General features: G+C 37.6%; 1 protein-coding gene and 1 long non-coding RNA gene across 3 annotated transcripts in view; one reads left to right on the forward strand and one right to left on the reverse strand.

Moving 5' to 3' along the window:
- The window catches only part of CLOCK (clock circadian regulator), a 135,839-nt gene extending 112,026 nt beyond the window's left edge, over window positions 1-23,813 (reverse strand). For both annotated transcript variants that reach the window (XM_082606493.1, XM_082606492.1), the window contains exons 1-2: window positions 23,665-23,813; window positions 22,607-22,689 (exon numbers count right to left, since the gene is read on the reverse strand). The gene's annotated coding sequence lies outside the window, so the exon portion shown is untranslated. The remainder of the gene's footprint in view (window positions 1-22,606; window positions 22,690-23,664) is intronic.
- A 617-nt stretch (window positions 23,814-24,430) lies between these two features.
- On the forward strand, window positions 24,431-25,654 carry LOC309794717. Its single transcript, XR_014292182.1, has 3 exons — window positions 24,431-24,568; window positions 24,659-24,745; window positions 25,151-25,654. It is a non-coding gene; the product is annotated as an uncharacterized lncRNA (long non-coding RNA).
- The last annotated feature ends 315 nt before the right edge of the window (window positions 25,655-25,969 follow it).

Raw genomic sequence — 25,969 nt, forward strand, 5'->3', positions numbered from 1 at the left:
GGATAAATCTAACTTGATCATGGTGTCTGATTCTTTTAATGTGCTGCTGAATTCAGTTTACTGGTAGGGTTTGTTGATAATTTTTGCACCTATATTCCTCAAGGATTTTGGCCTGCAGTTTTCTTTTCTTGTAGTATGCTAATCTGGCTTTGGTATCAAGTGTTTCTTCTTCTTCAATTTTTTGGAAGGATTGGTGTTAAGTATTCTTTAAATGTTTGGTAGAACGTTTCACCAGTGAAACCAACTGGTCCTGGCTCTTCTTTGCTGCAAGGCTTTTGGTTACTGTTTCAATCTCCTTATCCATTATTGGTCTGTTCAAATTTTCTACTTCTTCATGATTCAGTCTTGGTAGGTTGTATGTTCCTAGGAATTTATCCATTTCTTCTAGATTAAGCAATTTGTTGGCATGATTGTTCATAGTAGTCTCGTATTTTCCTTTGTATTTCTGTTGTGTCAGTTGTAATGTCTCCTCTTTCATTTCTGATTTAAAAAAAATTTTTTTTATACAGCAGGCTTTTATTAGTTATCTATTTTATACATATTGGTGTATATATGTCAGTCCCAATCTCCCAATTCATCCCACCACCACCCCCTGCCACTTTCCCCCCTTGGTGTCCATACGTTTGTTCTCTACATCTGTTTCTGATTTTGAGTCTTCTTTTTTCCTTAGTCCAGGTAAAGATTTGTCAATGTTATCTTCTCAAAAAAAAAAAAAAAAAAGACAAAAAACAGCCATTAGTTTCATTTATCTTTTATATTGTTTTCCTGCTCTTTCATTTATTTCTGTGCTAATCTTTGTTATTTCCTTCCTTCTGCTAACTGCTTTAAATGTTTTGGAGTATTTTCCTGTGAAGCCATCTGGTCCCAGGCTTTTCCCTTCTAGTTCCTTGAGGTATAGTTAGGTTGCTTATTTGTGATCTTCCCCCCACCCCCGAATCTAGACATTTATTGCTATGAAATTCCCTCTTAAACTGCTTTTGCCGCATACCATCTGTTTTGCTATGTTATATTTCCATTTTTGTTTGTTTCAAGGTATTTTTAAATTTCCCTTTTGATTTCTTTAACTGATTGGCTGTTTAGGAGTGTGTTATTTAATTTCCACACACTTGTTAATTTTTCAATTTTCCTCTTATTGATTTCAAGTTTAACACCATTGTATGGAAAAGATAGGTGGTACGATACCAATCTTCTTATGTTTGCTAAGGCTTGTTTTGTGACCTAACATATGATCTGTCCTGGAGAGTTTCCATGTACACTTGAGAATACGTATTCTGCTGCTGTTGGGTGGAATGTTCTGTATATGTGTTAGGTCTATTTGGTCTAAGGTATATTTCACGTCCAGGAATGTTTTCCTTCATTCTTCTAGATGACCTATCCATTGCTGAAAGTGGGGGTACTGAGGTCCCCCACTGTTACTTAATTGTTGTCAATTTCTCCCTTAAGATCTGTTCGTATTTGCTTAATATTTTTAGGTGCTCCAATGTTGGGTGCATATATATCTGCAATTGTTATATCCTCTTGATGAACCAATCCCTTTTTCATTGTATAATGACAGTCTTCGCCCCTTGTTATCGTCTTTGATTTAAAGTCTATTTTGTCTAAGGCTAGCTACCCCTGCTCTCTTTGGTTTCCATTCGCATGGAATATCTTTTTCCACTCCTTCCCTTTGAGCCTACATGTATCCTTAAGGTGAAATGAGTTTCTTATAGGCAGCATATAGTTGATCTTGCTTTTTAATCCAGGCAGCTACTCCATGAGTTTTGACTAGAAAATTTTATCCATTTACATTTAAAGTAATTATTGATAGGTAAGAACTTTCTCATGCCATTTTATTAAATGTTTTCTGCCTGTTTTGTAGTTCCCTTGTTCCTTTCACCATCTTGTGATGTCTTTCTTTGTGAACTGATGATTTTCCATAGTGGTATGCTTTGACTCCCTTCTCTTTATCTTTTGTCTATCTACTGCAGGTTTTGTTTTTTGATTATCATGAGGCTTATATAAAACATCTTCTAGCTATAACAGTCTACTTTAAGCTAACAACTTAGATCATATACAAGAACTCTAATCTTTTACTTTATGCTTTTGATGTCACAATTTACCTCTTTTAATATTGTGCATCCATTAACAAATTACTGTAGCTATAGTTACCTTAATATTTATTTGGCTGTGTTGGGTCTGAGTTGCAGCATGTGGGATCTTCCTCGTGGCACGCAGGATCTTTAGTTGCAACATGTGGGATCTTTAGTTGCGGCATGTGGGATCTTTAGTTGCGGCATGTGGGATCTTAGTTGCAGCATGTGGGATCTAGTTCCCTGACCAGGGGTTGAACCTGGGCCCCTTGTATTGGGAGCGTGGAGTCTTAGCCACTGGACCACCAGGGAAGTCCCGTAGCTATAGTTACTTTTAACACAGTTGTCCTTTAAACCTTTATATTAGAGTTAAGTGATTAACCACCATGTTACTCTCAATACTCTCATAATATCTAATATTCGAATTTGATTATATACTTACCTTTACCAGTATGTTTTATATGTCCATATATTTTCATGTTACTAATTAGCATCCTTTGCTTTCAGCTTGAAGAACTCCTTTCACCATTTCTCATAAGGCAGATCTAGTAGTGATGAATACCCTCAGATTTTGTTTGGGAAAGTATCTCTCCTTCATGTATATAAAACAACTTTGCTGGGTAAAGTATTCTTGATTGGCAGTTTTCTTATTTCAGCACTTTGAATATATCATCCCCCGTACTCCTGGTCTGCAAAGTTTCTGCTGATAATTCTGCTGATAGCCTTATGGGGGGTTCCCTTATATGGGAAGAATTTTTTTTATCTTGCTGCTTTTAAAATGTGCTGAATTTTACAGAGTTGTATTATAACATGTCTTGGAGAAGATCATTTTCAGTTGAAATTTTGGGGTGATCTATTAGCTTCAACCCTCATGAATTTGGATATCCATATCTCTCCCCAGATTTGGGAACTTCTCAGCCATTATTTCTTTAAATTAGCTTTATGCTTCTTTCTCCCTCTCTTCTCTTCTGGGATTCCAATAACGAGTAGATTGTTTCTTTTAATGGCATTCCATTATTTATACAGGCTTTCTTCACGCTTTCTCATTCACTTTTCTTTTTGTTTCTCTGATTGGATGGTTTCAAATGACCTGTCTCCTCATCCATTATTTCTTTCTTCTGCTTGGTCAAATCTGCAGTTGAAGATTTCTAAGAAATCTTCAGTTCAGTAATTGTATTCTTCAACTCTAGGATTTCTGTTTTTTTTACTAATGGTTTCCATTTCTTTGTTAAACTTCTGATTTTGTTCACTCATTGTTTTCCTACTTTCATTTACTTCTATGTATTCCTTTAACTGTTCAGTAAATTTCTTCAAGAGGATTATTCTCAATTCTTTGCCAGACAGTTCATAGATCTCCTTCCTTTAGGGGCAGTCATTGGAATTTTGTTAGTTTCCTTTGATGGTGTCATGTTTCCCTGGTGATTCATGATCCTTGTGGCTTACACTGGAGTCTGCACATTTGAGAAAATGGGCACCTCTTCTAGTCTTTACAACATGCTTCAGCAGGCAAAGTCCTTCACCAGTCAGCCCATCCAGAGATTCTGGGTGACACATAAGGTGGTTTCCACAGCAAGTTTACTGCTGGAGCCATGGGGTGGGCAGGTGTGGTGTCTGGGTCAACAGGTGGGCAGGCCAGATGCTTGCCTATTCAGGGACCATTCTGGTGCCTGGGTACAAGAGGGAGGACCTGATTCAGGGCCCACAGAAGCCGGTCTGGAGTCTAGTTCCACATGGGCCAGACTTGAGCTGGGGTGTGTCAGGGACCTGTGGTCATGGTAGTTGGCCAGGTGCTGAGCCCAGCTGGGAGTCTGCATCCACAGGCATTGATTTGGAACCAGGGGCCAAAGAGGCAGTTGGTGCTGGGATGTGCCATGACCTGGGTTCATGGGAAACTGCCAGTAGCCTGGTGCTATGGAAGATGCCCAGGGTCATGGAAGGCAGCTGGTGCTGAGGTGAGTCAGGAGCCTGCTGAGGGCCTGGTGCCACAGTAGTTGACCAGCACCGAAGTAACCCTGTAGCCTGGGTCCACAGGAGCTGGCTAGTGCTACAATGGATCAGGGTTTGTTGGAATTCTCATGACCTGGAGCTGAGGAGTCACAGGAGCTGCCTGGGGCCACTGGAGCTGACAGACACTAGGTAGAGATGGGACCTGGGTTTGCAGGAGCAAAATTGATGTTTTGGCAAGGGATGAGTGTTAGGAATCCCTATGCTGCCAATTTGGTCTGATGATGAAATCTCACATACTACTGCTAATCTTTAATAATTAAAGATATTAGAAACTTAAAAATAAAGTTTTGAACATATGGTTTAAATCTTACTACTTAAATAAAATGTGTTTGACCAACTAAAGTTGTCAGAGCATTAATTTTCTTAAGTGGATGATTAGTAGATTATTATGAGTGAGAACTCTCAACTGGCACAAACCAGAGAATTTACACTTGGGCAGCTAAGTTATAATGTGGAATATTACTCCCACTTACAGTTTAGTATTCCAGTGGTGTGAAAGTTAATCTCAAACTCCTTAAGGAGCTTAGAATCTAACTGGATTATATACAACTAAATATTCTTTTAGATAGGAAGATAAATTGCAAGACTATCGTTATATACAATAATGTTAAAGTGTTTGCTAAATATGAATAAAGTAATTATACATAAAAATATGGATACATCAGTTGTTTCTGCATTTACCTATGCTCAAAAAATACTGAGTATATACTATGGCCAGGCATTTTAGGTACCAGGGCTGTATGACTGAACAAAACAAAGTCCCTACAATTAGAAACTATGACTTATGTTAGCAATATAATATTTTCATTTTTATTCTTATAATATCTATGGAAAGCACTCACTAGTAACACCTTTAGAGAATTTTAAAATGTTAGGGCCTTCCAAAAAAAAAAGGTAGTGAGAGGCAGAGTGAGCCTAGCCTAAGGAAGAAGAGATACTCTCCTCTAAACATATACAGGCATATGGCTTGATGAGAGTTGAAAGAATAGAATAAACACTTGTTTCAGGTTGGGTATTGTTCCAGTGGTGCCATTAGACTCTTGATGTATACTGTAAACTATATGATTATAATAATTATTTTAGGGTTGGTAATCACAATGTAGTACAACCTAGGGTAAGTGACACACATATTTATAGAACATTTCATTACTATTGGATCTTTTAAAACATGCATTAATGTTTCAGAACAAAGACAAACAAGAAAATGTCAAAGATTTATTGAAAAGCAAAGTTTTAGATTGTGTCTAGAAGTCAGTAGATAAGTTCCCAATCTCCTACACCTTCAGCAAGTACTCTGTAATTGATTTAAGTATAACCATAAAGATCTTTAATTATTAAAATGATGTAAATTACATTCCAAGGCAGAAAAAATCTTAATATTATTTCTAAAATACTGAATTTTTAAATGTTGAAAAAGTATTTGGAGACCAAGACTTTATTGCTATAAAGATAAATTACTAACACCATATTCCGTAAATCTTCCACTACACTGGGGATTTACTTTCGGTCTTTTTGATGATTTGCTGTGTAATGCTGTTCCTCTAAACTAAGTGTTTAGATTTAATCCCTATACGTTTAATTTTCTTATGTGTAAAGTTACTTGAATTATCAAACTACAATATACTGACAGTTTCAGAGTGTCAAGCTGTAAAAACTGGCTTGGCCAGTCAATTTGGGAAACTGGAAAACAAATATTATACACATTCAACAAATGACACTGTGAACTAGTCTGCCTATATACGTTTTCAAGTAATATTAAATCACTGGGCAAAACTTCTTTCTCTTTTGCCCTAAACCTTATCTATAGTCCCTCTCTCATAGTGAATCTGCAAAAAGATGTAATAATATTCTGAAAATAGATAATAACTACAGCAACAGGTTGTGAATAAATAAAGCAATATAAAGTGGCATCTTAAATAATAACCAATACCTTCACTATATAAGCAGTAAAATTTTCATATAGTTATTTGCCAGATGTCCTTGTTAAAGATGTCACTCTTTACTTATATTTAAAATATTCCCTAGAAATTAAAGAGAAATTACCTTTGGAATATATCATAAGTCCTCAGGGGCTGTGAGTATAGGCTTTGATTTTTATTTCCTGACCCAAGTAAGTGCCCTTTTGTTGTCTGAAAGATGTTTATTTAGATTAAAATCTTAAAGTACTCCAAATATTTTATATGAATCTTTTACTCACTACTGAAATCAAATTAACTATTTCATTAATTAAAGATAAGAAGTATATGCCCAAAGTCACAGAAAGCTGCCTGCTATCTTCATTTGTAAATGGAAGAGAAGACTGGCAACTGGTGCCTGAAAAAATTTTTTAATACTTTCAGTATAAATTAATTTTAATCAATTATCAAAAAAAAAACTACAGCATTTTTTACTTTATGCAAAGGAATAAAGTTACACTTAATATTTACTGGATAAGAAGCTATTGTGCAAAGACAGTTTATAAGCTTTTATTTTGTTTGTATATCCTGTTAGTCTCTTAAAACTTGCATATTATTGATGTAATACATGCACATGGTTTTAAAAAAACAAATAGTAAAAAACTGCAGTCCTGTTCACTAGAAGCATTCACTTTCACCTATTTGTCTGTAGTTTTTATATTTATCTCTATAATTATATATAACATGTCTGTATTTCTTGACTAACTTCAAATTATGTCTACTGACTGCTTGCTATGAAACAGGAAGATTTAGTTCACATATACTGTCTTCAATCTGCTTTCTTCTCTCCTCATTCCAATGGCAATCAATCCTATTTGAGCACTTGATATGCAGTTAGTAAGACTGAGAAACTGCATTTTAAATTTTACTCAACTTTAATGAATTTAAATTGCTAGATGTAGCTAGTGGCTATCATACTAGATGGGCAGTTCTAAATTATTCCTACCTTTAGGAATGTACAAAAGTTTTCTTTATGATCTAGTACTACAATCAATTTTTGTATATGTTCTATAAATGCTTGGAAAGAAGGTATAGTCTCTATTTTCAAGGTAGGATTCAGTTTATCCATCAAATTTTTCTTATTAATTGGAATATTTAGTTGTTCTATAGCCTTAATTTTTTGTTCGCTTGATACACTTTGGTCTAAGAGAGATCCATTAAAGTCCACCAGTAAAGTTTTTCTGAACAACTTTCCAGGATCACTTTTCCTTTCTGAATATTAATGCTCTACTATTTTTGAAGGTATATTTGGTATTTCTTCATTGTAAATTATAAACTTTACAATCAAAATACCCATCTTTGTCTCATTTAATTCCATCTTCTCTCTATATTTACATTTTACAGATAGTTCTGCTATTTTAATAAGGTTTTTTATTAAAATAATACTTTTATAATCATATCATATGTATTGAAGTCTGTCTTCCATTTCTTCATGTTACCTATTAGTTCTCTACTATAAGCTATGTTAAGATGTTACACTTTCTCATCATCAGATTTCAACCAAAAACATGATCTCTCTTATGGTCTACCTTTCTGCTGTTAGGTATACTTCTATTACTACACTTGTTGATTTTAAATGCTATGGACTTCTGGTTATTATACAGGAGGCAACTAGCATACTTAGCACACTTATTCAAGCTCCCACCATCTTTCCCCTTTTCCTTCTGAATTGTTAGTTGATTCATTATTAGGGTATAGAGCAGACTAAGGCCTGCTTAAATATCAATTTCTCACTGAAGACCTTTCTGTCCACACGATTAAAAATTATAAATCCCTCTGTCCCCGCCCCAACACTCCAGCCCCCTCCCGTGATTTGTTTTCCTCTATAGTATTAATCACCATCTAACATACATCTAAGTTAAGAGTTTCTCATCTGGTTTCCCCCAGTTGGAATGTAAGCTCCCCAAGGGCAGGCCTTTTTGCATTCTTTGTTCACTGCTGTAACACCAACAACTAGAACAGTGCCTGGCACACAGTAGATGTTCACTAGGTACTTGCTGAACAAATAGGATAAAGTCCACTACTAAAAGTATATTCAAAAACTGTTAAAAAGCTTTACTGAGAGAAATTAAAGGCCTAAATGAATACAGAAGTATATTATGTTTATGGTATTGGAGGACTTCCATTACCAGATTTAAAGCTATAGTAATCAAGACTTTGAGGCACTGATGTAAAGATAGGTATAAAGTTCACTATATAAAACAGAGTTCAAAAGAAGACCCACACACATAGGATTAATTGATTTTTGACAAAAGTGACAAGGTAATTCAGTGGAGAAAAAGAAGAGTCTCTCAACAAATGGTGCTACAATAACTGTATATCTATGTGGAAAAAAATTTTTTTAAGAATCTCAACCCTTTTTCATATCATATATAAAAATCAACTGAAATGAATCATATACTTCAAAGTAGACAAACATTTCTTAGGACACAAAAATATGAAGCATAAAAGAATTAATCAATTGGATTTCACCAAAATTTAAAACTTTGCTCTTCAGATACCATTAATATAAAGGGCAGCCATAGATTGGGAGATCAAATTTTCACAATTCTAATATCAGATAAAAGCCTCATATCAGAATATATTTACAAAAACAAAAACAAACCTCTTACATCTCAGTAAATGAGCAAACAACCCAATTTTTTAAATGGGTAAAAGATCTGAGCAGACACCTCACAAAAGAAAATATATGAATGACCAATAAGCACACATAAACATGCTCAATATCATGTCATTAGGGAAATGCAAATTAAAACCACAATGATATAACATTACATACCCAATAGAATGGCAGAAATTCAAAAATGCTGACAATACCAAGTGTTAGCAAGAATGGAGACCAACTGAAAATCTCACATTGCTGAAGGGAATGTAAAATGGTAAAACCACTTTAGAAAACGGTTCATCAGTGTCTTATGAAGTTAAACATATAATTACCATACAGCCCAGCAATTCTATTCCTACATATCTGCCCAAGTGAAATGAAAACACATGTCCACAAATGTTTAGCAGTTTTGTTTATAATAGCCAAAAACTGGAAGCAATCCAAAAGTCCAACAACTAATAATTATAAACAAACTATGCCACATCTCATAAAATGGAAAAGTATTCAGAAATAAAAAGAGAAAACTACTAACACAAATGAGTATCAAAAGCATTATGCTAAGTGCAAGCTAGACCCCAAAGACCATATACCGTAGTATCCCATTTATATCATATTTTATAAAAGGCGAAATTGTATTAACAGAAAACAGATTGGTGGTTGCCAGGGAGAGAGCACTTTTCAGGTTGACAGGAATTTTCTGTATCTTGATTGTGGTAGTGGTTACAAAAATGTATACGTCCGTCAAAATTCAACATGTATACTTACAATGGATGAGTTTTAACATATATAAATTATACCTCAATAAATCTGATTTTTAGAAAGTATACTAGGTCAAAAACTAAAACCCACCTACCTAAAACCCAAAAGAATACTTAATACAAAATTGCTCAGGAAAACTGAGTATTATGTGAAGCTTGTAAAAACCAGTAGGGAGTTGTCCACATCCAAGTAAGATGAAACAGTTTCCAGGGGGTCAACATTCTTCTTGAGAAAAACTAGAAAAGCTAAATAAATTACAAAAAAACATATTTTTTAAGTCAGCATATAGATGTCTTTAAAACATGGGGGACGAGAAGGTCTACCAGTCCAGAGAAGGGGGAATCTTTTAAAGGTGTTTAGATGATCTGCATTTGCTTTCCCTGGGGGTATTTCCAGATTATGGGCTGAGGGTGAAGGCTGAAAACTTGAGATTTGGCCTGTACAAAACGTTGCTGCTGAGGAATCAAGAAACCAGGAGTGCTTTTGGTGTTCACACAAGGCTGGAGTAACAAAAATGGGAAACTGCAGGGACCTCAAGCTCAAGGCCAATCTCTCTCACAGGACATCTGCTTAATTTTAAAATAGTACAGGGTAAGAGGCTAAATAATAATTGAAAAACTTTGAAAAGCAAAGTGAAATTTTCCACCTTTGGCTCTGCTAAGGGGATAAAGACCCTTTGAAACGAAATGAAAGGTTTTGAAATGAAAGTCCTGGAAAAAAACACCCTACAAATAAAGGAAAGAAGAAGAATAATACCACCAAACTACTCAAATAGCAACCTAGCCTCTGTATAAATTAAGGTGACTGGCTCCCTAGTCTATCTGCCTAGAAGAAAAGGTAAACACCCTCTGGCAGAACATACTTGGTGATGCTTGCTTTATTTTGTTTTTTAATTCACAATGTCTGGCATTCAATCAAAAATTACAAGACATAAACAAAAACAATCAACCAACTTGACCTAATTGATATTTACAGAACACTCCACCCAACAACAACAGAATCCATATTCTTTTCAAGTGCACATGGAGCATTTACTAAGACAGATCATATTCTGGGCCATAAAACAAATCAATAAATTTAAAAGGATCCAAGTCATAAAAGGATATTCTCTCATCACAAGAGAATTAACTTAAAAATAATAGACAGGGGCTTCCCTGGTGGCACAGTGGTTGAGAGTCCCCCTGCTGATGCAGGGGACGTGGGTTCGTGTCCCGGTCTGGGAGGATCCCACATGCCGCAGAGCGTCTGGGCCCATGTGCCATGGTTGCTGAGCCTGCGCATCTGGAGCCTGTGCTCCACAACGGGAGAGGCCACAACAGGGAGAGGCCCGCATACCACACACAAAAAAAAAAAATAGACAGATCTCTGAAAAACCCTCAAATTCTTGGAAACTAAATAATAATACTTCTAAATAATCTCAAGGCCAAAGAAGACATCAAAAAGTAAATTAAAAAGTACTCTGAACTGGATGAATATGAAAAACATACATATATATTAAAATTTGTAAGCAATATTTAGAGGGAAATTTGTAGCACACATATAGTGGGGGAAAAGGTCACAGATTAATGACCTTTTACCTTCAGAAACTAGAAAAAGAAAACAAACCTAAAGTAAGTTAAAGAAAGGAATTAATGAAGATCAGAGCAGAAATAAGGAAACAAAATACAGGAGAACTAGAGGAAATCAGTTAAACCAAAAGCTGATCCTTTGAGAATCTTAATAAAGTTAATAAATCTCAAGCCAGACTGATCAGGGAAAACAGAGAGAAGACACTATTTCCCAATATCAGGAATGACACCAAATCTCTGCAGATTATACAGATATTAGACTCATGATATATTCTATAGCTATTTAAAGGATAATAAGAGAATATTATAAACTACTTCACTAATTCAACAACTCAGATGAAATGGACAAGTTCTTTGAAAAACCTAGCAACATATGAAGTGACAGAACCACACAACCACATGAAAAACAACAGAAAAACAATATAAGTAGACCTAATAGACAAGCATTTAATCAGTATGTTCAAGAGACTTGAAGTCTATTAAAAATGTATAAAATAGGATCAAATGGATGTTTTAGAACTCAAAGTTTCAAAGTGAAATTAAGAACACAATAGATTGGCTTGGAGAAAAAATAAGATAGTTGTTGGTATAAGGTAGGTCATTATAAGATACCCAAACTGAAATATAGAGAGAAAAATTTTTAAGAGACATGTGAAACATGATGACAGGGTGTAATAAATGTTTAAATTAAAATCCATAAAGGAGGAGGGGGCAGAAGCAATAATTGAAGACGTAATGACAGAGAATTTTCCAAAACCAAAGGCACCAAGCTACAGATTCAAAAAAGCTCTATGAACATAAAGCAAATACAAAGAAAAACACACCTCAACACATCATAGTCAAACTGCTAAAAAACTATGACAGCAAAGAAGGCATTTTGAGAAGTTTTTTGAAAAAAATAAAAGGATTATTAGCAAGACTATAAGCTGACACATTACCTTCAATAAGACTTTAACAGAAAGCCATAAGACAATGAAATAACTACTGACATAGAATTCTATACCCAGTGAAAATATAACTCAAAAAAAGGTGAAATTAAGATGTTTTCAGATAAACAGAAATGGAAAAATTCACTGTCAGTAGGCAGGCCGGTATTAAAATACATACTACTAAAGGAAGCTATTCAGACAGAAGGAAAGTGATCCCAGACAGAAACAGAAATGCAGGCAGGAAGAACCCTGGAAAGGGTAAACATGAACAAAAACTGACTGTCCAAAACCATACTATCTTGTGGAGTTTAAAATATGTATAAATAAAATACAGAACAATAACAATACAACAAGGTTGGAGTATGAGTTAATGTGTAAGAAGCTGTCATTATTGGAGAATGGTAAAAATAATAGTTCGTATTATCTGTATTATATGTAATTTGTATTTTAAGTATGCTTGTTTTAACCTCTAGAATAACCACTAAAGGTATAATGAAAGAATATATAACAAATTAATAGGAGGAAAAACAGGAAAAATAATTAGATTAACACCAAAAAAAGAGCAAAACAGGAGGGATAAAAAGGAATGCAAAACAGATGACTCAAAGAAAAGTCAAAGTTGATGGTGGTTACAAACTTGGCTATTATCAGCAAAAATGTAAATGAATTTCAGTTGACCCTTGAACAACACAGGTTTGAACTCCACAGGTCCACCTGTACACAGATTTTTTTCCAATAGTAAATACTGGGTTCCCCAAAAAGTTCGTTCAGTTAATGATTACGTTGTTCAATAAATTTCTTGGTGAAAATGAAATACGTCTTCTATTTTTACTTAAAATCAAGCGAACTTTTTGGCCAACCCAATACTTCAGTAATAAACAATCCGTGGTTGGTTGAATTAAAGGATGCGGAACCCTGAATATTGAGGAACTGCATATATGGATGAACCATGGAGGGACGCACTATAAGTTATACGTGGATTTTCGACCTTTTCAACCACAAAGAAGGTTACTGCCCCTAACTGCCACAATGCTCAAGGGTCAACTGAAAACAAAGTAAAAGGCTAAGACCAGATAAAAAGAAAGAAAACTTTACTTTACAAGTAAAGATATACAGAAAACGTGATGAGAGGAAAAAAGCAGTTTATAAAACTGCATATATTCCACTTGCTATAAAATTGTAACATGTACATGTACATACATACACACGCACACCCACACCCATCCCAACTGCCTTAGAAAATGATGAAAAAAATATTAACAGAGCTTTATCCCTGAGATTTTGGGTGATTTTTTTCATCATAGATTTTCTTTGTAGTTTTTGGTACTTTAACTCTTCCCCAAGGAACAAGACTCATTTTTATAAAACCCACAAAACTATTTTCAAAAGAAAAAAGTCTTAAGTTTTAATAATGATCAGCCCCAACAAAAGTAAGAGACCTAAAGAAAAATCTAAGAATGTGATCAAGTCTAAAAAGAAGCTAAACAATGTAAGCCTGTTTCATACGATAAACTACTGGTGAAACAGACACCTTTATAATTACAGATACATTATATCATCACCATTTCTGATGGAGACAAAAATTACCATGTAAGAGTTGGAAATAGCATTTTCCATTAACTAATGTTTCTCTCATTTCTCTTCTTGCTTCTAATAAAATTTTGTGAAATTTCTATAGAACTACATAAGTTAAAGTTGTAAAATAAAATTTGAGTTCTAACATATTTCATTTTAATTTGTGGGTTTTTTCCTAAATAACTTCTAATATTGTTTCAACTAAACTTTAAGTTTCGACATAGAAAAAAACAGTCACCGGTTTTCCATAACTCGATTTGGCAAAAGTATCTCAAAGAAACATGCAATACCACACACCTTGGCAACATCTTCTAATAACTTTTTCATTGTTCTGAGTCACATAAAAAGGTCAAGTACTCCCAAACTCTATATGTAGATACAAAACTCTAAGCAACTTATTGAAATTGGAACTCCCCTCCAAAAATTGATAAGAGCCATGTTTGGTACACACTATGAAAGTAACAAAACAACAGAAATAATAATAGCTAACATTTACTGAACAATTAACTCTGTGATAAATACTCATTATTCTAATTACTTTGCACATGTTGTTTAATTCTCACATAATATTATGAACTAGTATTATCTTCATTTTACAGATGAGAAATTGAGGTAATATTTGTCCAATCACTAGCAATAAAACCAGGATGTAAATGCCAAGCAGCCTAGTTATAGAGCTGGGCACTCTTCATCCCTATACCATGCTATAAACATAACTAATTAAGACCTTTAAAGTAGTTTGCTGTCTTCGTTACTAAATTTCAGGTAATAAATAATAATAAGCTTTATTTAGAATAAAATCAGATATTTTAGTAATCTGATCATGTCACTGAGAATAAACACCCCAAAATTTCCTATTTTCATGACAAAAAAGCAAAAAGCAGTTGCTATCAAAAGTAATAGTCATACCCTAACACCATACACAAAAATAAACTCAAAATGGATTAAAGACCTAAATGGAAGACCGGATACCATAAGACTCTTAGAGGAAAACATAGGCAGAACACCTTTTTTTTCTAACATCTTAATTCGAGTATAATTGCTTTACAATGGTGTGTTAGTTTCTGCTGTATCACAAAGTGAATCAGCTATACATATACTTATATCCCCATATCCCCTCCCTCTTACATCTCCCTCCTACCCTCCCTATTCCACCCCTCTAGGTGGTCACAAAGCACCGAGCTGATCTCCCTGTGCTATGCAGCTGCTTCCCACTAGCTATCTATTTTAAATTTTGTAGTGTATATATGTCCATGCCACTCTCTCACTTCGTCTCAGCTTACCCTTCCCCCTCCCCGTGTCAAGTCCATTCTCTACGTCTGCGTCTTTATTCCTGTCCTGCCCCTAGGTTCTTCAGAACCTTTTTTTTTTCTTTTAGAGTCCATATATATGTTAGCATACGGTATTTGCTTTTCTCTTTATGACTTGCTTCACTTTGTATAACAGACTCTAGGTCCATCGACCTCACTACAAATAATTCAATTTCATTTCTTTTTATGGCTGAGTAATACTGCATTGTATATATGTGCCACATCTTCTTTATCCATTCATCTGTCGATGGTCACTTAGGTTGCTTCCATATCCTGGCTATTGTAAACAGTGCTGCAATGAACATTGTGGTACATGACGCTTTTTGAATCATGGTTTTCTCAGGGTATATGCCCAGTAGTGGGATTGCTGGGTCACATGGTAGTTCTATTTTAGTTTTTTTGTTTTGTTTTTTTCTTTGCGGTACGCGGGCCTCTCACTGTTGTGGCCTCTCCCGTTGCGGAGCACAGGCTCTGGACGCGCAGGCTCAGCGGCCATGGCTCACGGGCCCAGCCACTCCACGGCATGTGGGATCTTCCTGGACCGGGTCACGAACCAGTGTCCCCTGCATCGGCAGGCGGACTCTCAACCACTGCGCCACCAGGGAAGCCCTATTTTAGTTTTTTAAGGAACCTCCATACTGTTCTCCACAGTGGCTGTACCAATTTACATTCCCACCAACAGTGCAAGAGGGTTCCCTTTTCTCCACACCCTCTCCAGCATTATTGTTTGTAGATATTTTGATGATGGCCATTCTGACTGGTGTGAGGTGATACCACATTGTAGTTTTGATTTGCATTTCTCTAATGATTAGTGATGTTGAGCATCCTTTGATGTGTTTGTTGGCAGTCTGTATATCTTCTTTGGAGAAATGTCTATTTAGGTCATCTGCCCATTTTTGGATTGGGTTGTTTGTTTTTTGACATTGAGCTGCATGAGCTGCTTGCATAGTTTGGAGATTAATCCTTTGTCAGTTGCTTCATTTGCAAATATTTTCTCCCATTCTGAGGGTTGTCTTTTCGTCTTGTTTATGGTTTCCTTTGCTGTGCAAAAGCTTTTAAGTTTCATTAGGTCCCATTTGTTTATTTTTGTTTTTATTTCCCTTTCTCTAGGAGGTGGGTCAAAAAAGGGTCTTGCTGTGATTTATGTCATAGAGATAGGCAGAACACTATCTGACATAAATTGCAGCAAGATCTTTTTCAATCCACCTCCTAGAGTAATGAAAGAAAAAAAAACCAAAAATAAACAAATGGGACCTAATTCAACTTAAAAGCTTTTGCACAGCAAAGGAAACCATAAACAAAATGAAAAGACAACCCCCCTGCAAATGAAGCAACCAACAAGGCATTTATCTCCAAAATATACAAACAGCTCATGAAGCTCAAAAAACCAAACAACCCAATCAAAAAATGGGCAGAAGACCTAAATAGACGTTTTTCCAAAGAAGACACACAGATGGCCAAGAAGCACATGAAAGGATGCTCAACATCACTAATTATTAGAGAAGTGCAAATCAAAACTACAATGAGGTATCACCTCACACCAGTCAAAATGGCCATCACCAAAAAATCTACAAAAAGTAAATGCTGGAGAGGGTGTGGAGAAAAGGGAACTCTCCTACACTGTTGGTGGGCATGTAAATTGGTCCAGCCACTATAGAGAAAAGTATGCAGGTTCCTTAAAAAAAAACTAAAAATAGAGCTACCATATGATACTGCAATCCCAGTCCTGGCACATATCCAGAGAAAATCATAATTTGAAAAGACACATGCACCCCAATGTTCATTGCAGCACTATTTACAACAGCCAGGACGTGTAAGCAACCTAAATGTCCATCAACAGATGAATGGATAAAGAAGATGTGCTACATACACATAATGGAGTATCAGCCATAAAAAAGAACGAAATAATGCCATTTACAGCAACATGGATGGACCCAGAGATTGTCATACTGAGTGAAGTCAAAGAAAGACAAATATCATATGATATCCCTTATATGTGGAATCTAAAAAATGGTACAAATGAACTGATCTACAAAACAGAAATAAGAGTTATAGATGTAGAAAACAAACTTATGGTTACCAGAGGGTGGGGGGGTGTGGGAAGAGGGATAAACTGGGAGAGTGGGATTGACATATACACACTATTATATATAAAATAGATGACTAATAAGGACCTACTGTAACTCTACTCAACACTCTGTAATGACTTATACGGGAAAAGAATCTAAAAAAGAGTGTATATATGTGTATGTATAACTGACTCACTTTGCTGTATAGCAGAAACTAGCACATTATAAATCAACTATACTGAAATAAAAATTTTTTTAAAGTAATAGTCATAGGAACCTGATAAAATACATAACTTCCAAAAACAGGCAACAGAAGACACCTTAAAACTACTGCATTAAACTTTAAGATCATATCTATTTCCCCTGAAAATAGTTTAACCTAACAGTTTTTCTCCCCGATTTAAACTAGAGGATATAGATACCTAAGAGTTGAATAAAATTTCACAGAAATCCTATGCACAGGTAATGTCAGTTCTTTGGGTGAAAGTATTCTTTCTTGGTATTCAGACTTTCCTTTTAAGGGAGTTTTTTGGAGCAATCAAACAAACTCTCTGTTCTGTTGTAAAAAATGTTACAGCTTAAATTTTAATTGAGTGTGTGCAGACTGCTTCATAGATTCCTACATTACTTGAAGGCTTACTCAAGAGCACTGCTATCCAAATCATGTATGCTCATGAAATGCTAAGTTACTTTAATAGAATTCAAAGTTAAACCTACCTTAGAAAGAAAATATACCATTATAAAAATCTTGGAGTCTTCATTATTATGAATCAATATTAGATAATTTATCATATGCTTCTGGCATATTTTTTCAACAAAAAGCACAAAATTTCTGTTTAATCTTGACATTAATACAAATTCAGTATAATTCTACTTGAATTCTAATTCTTCTGAAGACTTTCCTATTAAAATTTTTTTAAGTATCAACTCTACCGGATGACTAATGCTGTCAGTTCTAAAAGTGACCATTTTTTAAATAATTTTTTAAAGTATTTATTTAGTAATTATTTGGCTGCTCCATGGGGCAGGCAGGATCTTAGTTCCCCGATGAGGGATCAAACCCACGCCCCCTGCAGTGGAAGCGCAGAGTCTTACCCACTGGACTGCTAGGGGAGTCCCACTGTTTATAATTTTAAAAACTGAAAACTTGCATCCAACAGAAATAGACCAGTAAGTAAATTATTGCACAAACATAAATGAGGATATCACATAGCTATTAAAAATAATAATGTTGTAGAAAAATACTGACATAAAAATGTTCAAGATTCACTGTTAAGTGAATAGAACAGTTTGCACAACAGTGGACGCATTATGAGACCATTCTGTAAACATCACGTCTATAAGTGTATATGTGATGTCTATAAGTATATGTACACTTACAGACATGTGATGTGGCTAAGCAAAACACAGGGAGAAGATATTTCAGAAGGTTAACAATGGCGTCTCATGGTTGTGAGAATTCCAGTGGTATTTTCAAAATTTAATTCATGCTCTGCATGTTTCCCAAGTTTTCTCCATTAGGGATACACTATTTTTATAACTGGGGGGAAAGAGATTAAGAAAGAAATAAGCTATTTACGTTACAGCCATATTTTAATGCAAATGATAAATTCTTAGCAAGGTATATGGTTTAACCCTCATTGTTGCAACACCTATTTGTGTTTTATTTTATTTTATTTTATTTTATTTTTTATTTTTTTTTTTTTGCGGTATGTGGGCCTCCCACTGTTGTGGCCTCTCCCGTTGCGGAGCACAGGCTCCGGACGCTCAGGCTCAACGGCCATGGCCCACGGGCCCAGCCGCTCCTCCGCGGCACGTGGGATCCTCCCAGACCGGGGCAGGAACCCGTATCCCCTGCATCGGCAGGCGGACTCTCAACCACTGCGCCACCAGGGAAGCCCTGTGTTTTATTTTTTAAACACAAAATTTTGAACATGAATCAATCTGTATTTTCATTTTCTACTATTTTGGATGGGAATTAAAAATGTACATATCTGATTAAATGTGCCCTCTTTGAAAAAGATGGGAATTTTTGTCTTATTCTTGGATCTTATTAATATAAAAATGAGAAAATATTTCTGAAAAATAAAAGGTAAATCACATTCTAAACGGTATCCTATGAAAGTCATAAATAATACATAAAAATTTATTTTTTACAAGTGATTTTTCTGTAGACTTCTAAGACTTAAAATAACAAGTAGACTTACATCTTTATGAAATACACACCTAAAATAACTAATAACTCAAAGTTGATACTATAGTTATGAGGAGTTTAGGTAATTTAACATTCGCATAATCAAAAACATGGAGAAAAAGAGCAATCTCTTACCCACCTAATTCACAGGAGTTATACCTAACAGAGCTATAAAAATAAGTAACAAATGGTTGTAAAGCAACCTATAAATATAAATGCCATTATAAAAATCAATCAATTAGCAAGAATTAAATTGCTCTGACACTTAAAATGTATTCTATAATTCATACAATCCATCTAGAATTTTAGACTCAGAAAAGGAGAAAATACAATGTCCACTGGTACAGTGCTTACAAGAAACTGCACTTTAAAATTATTTTTTTACTTTATGCATCTGCAAAGAACTGGAAAGAGACACAAACAATAAAAGGTAGTTTGGCTGTGGAACTCTTGAGTTTTCACCATATTGTTGTTTGCTTTCATAGTTTAAAATGCATACAGCAAATAAATATTTTATTTGACATAGCACCAGAAGTAAAAATGTGGGAGAGAGGTGACATTAAATATGTGCTTTGAAGGAAAAAAAACATGATAGGAAAAAACAATTTACTTTTAATACTAACACTGCCTGACATATTAGATAGTAGACAATAGTTAACTGGCAGAATTAAATCTCCTATTCTAAAATCCTGAAATCTAAGAGAGGCTGTATTATAATGATCAAATAAAACATCAAATGGTTCTTTCCAGTGGGAGAGAGTAAAAAGCAAACAAACAAAAATAAACTATCAATTAGTGTTCATAAGTGCCTGCTATGAGGATGCAATTTAACTCCTTACTTCCTTACCTTACCCCTTAAGACTTAAGATTTGAGCTTTATAAGTTTGTTCTATCCTTTCTTAACTATTAAAAACGTTGAGATATCTACTCTCCCTCCAAGCTCCATGCCCACAAAAATAAAAAGCTAGAAACAGTCTTACCCTTACAAACCTCATGTATGTTTTTCTTCTGGAATCTATCATTTCCCATCTTGTGTTATAATCATTACATACATGCTCTTTTAACCATACTAGATTTCAAACCCTCTGAGGGCAGGGTCAATTATACTGCATCTTTCTATGTATCTCACATAGCTTAGTAAAGTATCTTGACTAATACTCAACTTTCTATCACCTAAAAAGAATTAAGTCTTGGTAATTATTCGCAGCTTGGTTTAAAAAAACAAAACAAAACCAAAAAAACCACCACCTCTGGAACTATTATAAGGGCAATGTTCTCTCTGAGTGGAAGCATGCACGCAACTTGTCTGCTGTCAGTAAAGCACAAACCGGACCAAAATGCCTCTTCTCCCCTTTCCGCTTCAAAGGCTGGATTCCATCCAAGGCTGGATTCCATCCAAGTCAATCAATGTCTCTTAGTTAAGGACAAAGCCTGCTTAGGTTCACTTCAGAGGACCAGGAGAGGCTGATGTAATCTAAGGGGCTTTCTAGTGGTCCGCAAGTACAGGAGAATAAAATCAAAGTTTAACCTGTGAGCTACTGACCAGGTCAAAACCCAAAGAAAACGCTAGAATGTGGACCCTAAAGAGTCCTATAAAAGCCATGGAATCCATGTCTTACAGGTGAATTCAATCTACATCACACAAAGCTCACACCAGTTAAGACCTCAGTACAAACTCTGTAAATGTACCCCAAACCAACCAGCCCCTCACAAGTGAAAAGATGAGAATGTCCTAAGGTGTATACTACACGTTAAACTTTCTCACATACTCCAGGTCATTTCCCTGTCCTGTGGGTTAGTAACAGCCCACAGTAGAGGCAAACTGGCAAAGTAGACGATCAATCAATATAATTCTATTTTCAAGATTGAAAAGTCTATGTTTGTAAATGCACAGAAAAAAGAACTGGAAGGTTATGTAACAGTGTTTAGCAGCAGTTATCTCTGGGGAGAGATATGACATAAAGTGGAAGTGTGCAAAGGGCGTTTTCTCTTATTATATATACATTGTATTGTTTTAATTCTTCATGAACATTGATTTACTTCTATAATGTTAAAAACAAAATTTTAAGTAAAATTTTGAAATGCGATTCTGTTTTTTCAAAAAGACTGAATAGACCCACATGGAATTCAACCGAAAAATAAATGCCATTTATTTGCAAAAGTTTGGCTACTAGAGACCTACAGATCAAACAGAAATAACACAATTATCCTATCCTACAAAATAAAAAGGAATGCTGGTAACATAACAAAAATGCCCATAGCAACTGTCACTCAACATTCACTACTTTTCATTATACAACATTAGCCACCAGAGGAATTTTGAGTACCCACCTCCCAAAATTACATACTGCTTATAACAATCCATAAGTTTTAAGAAGTTTTTAGTGTTTTGCACCAACAGATCATTGACTTATCGGTCTAATTTTCCATAAGTAGTACTATATACATATATACAAATATAAATTTACATGTCACTGAGGTTCATGTCTGATTGCCTTGAGAAAACCATTTCCCAATCTGAAAAGCAAACTACCTGGACAATCAATTCTTTTATCATTTTAATGGAGTATTCATATTCTCCAACTATTTGTCATGACAACTTTGGAGTTAAAATAAGTAAAAGTAAAATTTTATACAACTACGATTCCTGGGGAAGAAAGGAAGGGAGGACAAACTATGCTCTGAAAACAGCATAATGCAGCCATAATGCCAAATGTAAAGAACTTCATACATTTTAGCAAAGCAAAATAAGACTAAACATCTTTAAGAGTTAAACTGGTAAGCTCAGCCTCTTAAAAACTGAAGTATAGATAGCCAAACTTATCCTAAAGTTTCTTTCAATTTTAGTTCATTTTCTAAAAAATTTAAAAGAAACCATATTGAAAATAGCCAAAATTACCGTAAATTAGGAAGGAAAGACAAGCAACAGAAAAAAACCACATAGCAAATTATTTTGGAGAGGAGAAGTTTGTTTAACCTAGTTTATAAACCCATAATATAGTCACAGATATTTTAATATATAAGGACATACAGTGTGCATGTCATTTCCCACTATCCCCTCATCAGGCTACTTCTCCCTCTGCCCCATCATTGTTAGTTTTCCACTATCCCTCCAGATTTTCTTTGTACTTAGAAAAACAAACACAAATCTGTATTCTTATTCCACGGGTGCCCCCTTAACACACAAAGTAGCACATTATTCACACTGTCCTACATCTTGCTTTTTTTCGCTTTATAACATATTTTGGAGATCTTTCCATGTCATTACACAGAAAGCTTCCTCATTCTTCTTTTCACAGCTGAGCATGACTAGTTCTACCACAACTTCCATCTATCTTCTTCAGGCTAACCTTTAATGACATTCTGTTCAGTCAACTACTTAACACCTGAGTTAGTTTCTCCCCCCCCCAAAGATTTTTAAACAGAGAAAGCACCTCATTACCTAAATTTTATCCTTTTTAGAACGTTTATTTTTCAACGGGGTAGAGGGAAAACGCCGCACAATTTTCTCCTCTTATCACTTAAAATGAAGCTACAAATTAGAACGCAGACTTAAGTGAAATTACCTTTTTTTGATTCGGGGGATCAGCATAATAGCCAAATCAACAATTACTGTAAAAGTTTCTTTACTTCTTGGGCTTTTCCTTCACTGTAAAAGAAGACATTGGGGTTTCTTTCTTTCTTTCTTTCTTTCTTTCTTTTTAAGGTTAGAAAGGCTTAAAGTCGTAGAGCGTGGCATTCTGATAGCAAGAAACCGCCACCTGATTCGATCTTTCATTTGCCAGGTCAGAGGCCGAGGCTTTTACCTTTCAGGATTCTGCTCACTATCACTAACAGGACGACTTCTACACCGGCGAAAACGCACTCAAGAATATAAGCTCTGCGGCGCTACGCGTTGCAAACTACACTCCTGGGGCCAGAGCTCCAGGACGAGCTATACGGCTTCGCCGGCGGAAAGGCAGCTAGAAGAGCCAGCTGCCGCGGTGACAGGGAGCAGGCGGGAGCGGGTGGACGGAAGGAAGGAGCGGCGCCGCGCGGGGAACCCTCGAACCCGCGCAGTCGCTCGAGTCGGACGCGCGGAGCCGCGCGCTCCCCGGGGACCGAGGCCCAGAACCGCGACCACTAACGGAACCAGCCCACGGGCGGCGGTGGCCGCTGCATGGACTGCGGACCGCGGCGCGAGGGCCGAGGGCCGGCAGGGCGGGGGTTCCCCGGAGGAGCTGGCCGTCCTGGCGCCCCATTGGGCTCCGCTCCAAACGTGCCCGAGTTGTGACAGGAATAAAGTGGGTCACAAGGCCTAACGGGTCCCCAGCGAAAGCCCTCTCCGCACCCGGTCTCCGGCTTTCCCGGCCGCTCTGCCGCTCGAATCGGCCCCAGCCCAAGAGCGCGCTCCAGCCACCCGGCCCCGCCGTGCACCCCAATCCCGCCCCTGCCCCGCAGGTAACCCCAGCTTTTCCGGAGGGCCCCTCAACCGGGGCGGGCCTCCGTCCCAACTCCCGAGAAAAGACACACTAGGGCGACAGGCAAAACTTGAGCTTCAGCACCCGCCCGCCCCTCCCCTGGCCGCCGCCCCCCGGGCCCGCACACACCGCCCCCCGCTCCCTCCCCTTCCCCGCGCCCTCACCGTGTGGCTTGCGGCAGCTCCGGCTTCTTCCCTCCCCCACCCTGGAGCCTAGCTGCGGTGACTCGGAACAGCTAACCCGGCTGCGCCCGGAAGACGCCGTGGCTCCCAGCTCAGGCAGTACCTGGGCTGAGCGGCGCCCCCCACCCACCCCCAAACAATTCCCCGCGACTGCCTCCCGCTCCTCCTCCCCCTCCCTTTCCTTCCCCTCCTCCACCAGCACCGGTAGCACGCATGCGCCACCCAGGCAAGCCTACCGGCGGACGTCACGCCCCAGGCCCACCCGGTGGGGCGCCACTTACCGGGAGCGCGCACGCGTCGGCAGCCAGCTTTCGTTCGCCCTCTCGGTCTCGGGTGTTTCCTTTTTTAAGCCGGTCGCCGCAAGCCGAGGCTGTGATTGCACTCCTTCTCGGCGCATGCGTCATCAGTGACCCCCGCGGGCTCCGACGGCTGGTGCTCTGCGTTCGCCCCTCCCCTCACTCTCCCTTTCCCCGGCGCGTCTCGGTGCGCATGCGACTTGCCTCGTTAGGCAGCCGTGAGCTGCGGAGGGATTCCCGGGCGCCGGAGTAGACTCCCGCTCCCTTGGGCCGCGCGTTTGCGCGATCCGCGGCCGCCGCCGGCAGTGCAGGAAAACCGAGATCTCCCTGGCGCTCCTTCCCCGCACCGGTTACTGGAAAGCAGGGGAGGCGGGGCCTGGTCGGCTGAGGGTGCGGCCGAACCCGGGAGTGTTAACTTTGGGTCAGGGCGGCTTTGGTTTTCACCCTGGATTCGAGGAGCGAGGAGGAGAGAAAGGGATCCAGAGGCCAAAAAGCGGACCCTCTCTCTCTTGAAAAGCAAATCATTTTGCCAACGCCAGGAAAAAACTTTCGGGTGTTGGCGGGCGAAAGACTTTTTTCCCCTTCCCATGGTATTATTTGCGTTTTGTCTCCTTGGACTGGAAGAGGGGATTTGTGAAGGTGACTGCATCTCCAGACTCTTCCCTTCCCCTCTCCTTCAGGTGCACTGCTTTAGTCGCTTCTGATTGGAGGCTGGGCCTGGGGAGACCGGACGTGAATCCTTGGCTGGAGGAGGGAAGCCAAAGAAGGTATGGACGTGCTCCTTTGGAGTTTTTACCTGGCCCTAAAGGCCAGGTGACAGTATAAAGGAAGATGGGAGATGAAGCAGTGGGAATAAACCAGGACCCTAATTTGCACTGCTTCCCATGTTGGAAAAACGTGTGAATCTCCCCCTTATCTTAGGGAGAAATTACTTCCCTCGATGGTTAAGACACACTTGGTCCACAAGGGAAAGCACATTTCAGTAGTTGAAAATTATTGGAAAAGAGATCTTTTACTTTCCTAATTCCTAATAGTTTTCATATTTTAATGAATGTCCTTGGGGTTTGAAATAGAAGCTATTTTCTTGTTTCAAAAAATAAACAACTGTTGTGACTATAAAATCCTCCCTTCAAGGTAACATTCATCTCAGTAAACATTTCAAATTCTTGCAGTGTACTCAAGATAAAAGGAACATCAGAATCGAGGAACTTATTCAGATCCCTGATCATTCACCTGAGGATTTTTCTGTCGACAGTGGGAAAGCATGATGGAGTCATCATATGACAGGATTTTAGTAGACATTTTTTTTCCTGCTTAGCAGTCTTTCCCTATTCTGATCATTTCCTTTGGAGAACTATCCTTTCTTCACTCTCAGACCATATGGTTGGGGCAGGACTCCAGAGGAAAACATATTTGAGTTAATCCTCTGCCTTAGTTTAGACTTACTAAGAAGGGTGATCTCTCTTTTCCAATGGATTTAAGTCTGGAAAAATGGAAGCCTGAAGCCACCTTCCCACTCACAGATTCTGAGAAAGAAGGCAACATGGAAGAAAGATTCAAAAATGGAGATTTGGCCTGGAGACATGTTTGATGCCCTGAATCCATTGTGGACTAGATAATTATGGAAATTTCAGCTAAGTTACTCAATAAATTCTTTCATGTATTTATTGCTTAAACCAATGAGGAGTTTTCTGTCACTTGCGATCATGAGTCCTAACATACTGGTAGCAAAAGATGAGGCAAGATTAATAATACTGATAAGGAAGGTTTCAACTAGACAAGAGGGTTTGAATGCTTTTCCTAGGATGTGGATGTTTGGATTTTATTCTAGAGAAAGTGATCTCATATTCTGCATCATCTAGAACCACATATCTTCAAAAATACCTTTGCAGGCTTCCCTGGTGGCGCAGTGGTTGAGAGTCCGCCTGCCGATGCAGGGGACACAGGTTCGTGCCCCGGTCTGGGAGGATCCCACATGCCGCGGAGCGGCC

The sequence above is a fragment of the Mesoplodon mirus genome (assembly GCF_964341445.2).
Source record: "Mesoplodon mirus genome assembly, chromosome: 2".
Lineage (NCBI taxonomy): Eukaryota > Metazoa > Chordata > Mammalia > Artiodactyla > Ziphiidae > Mesoplodon > Mesoplodon mirus.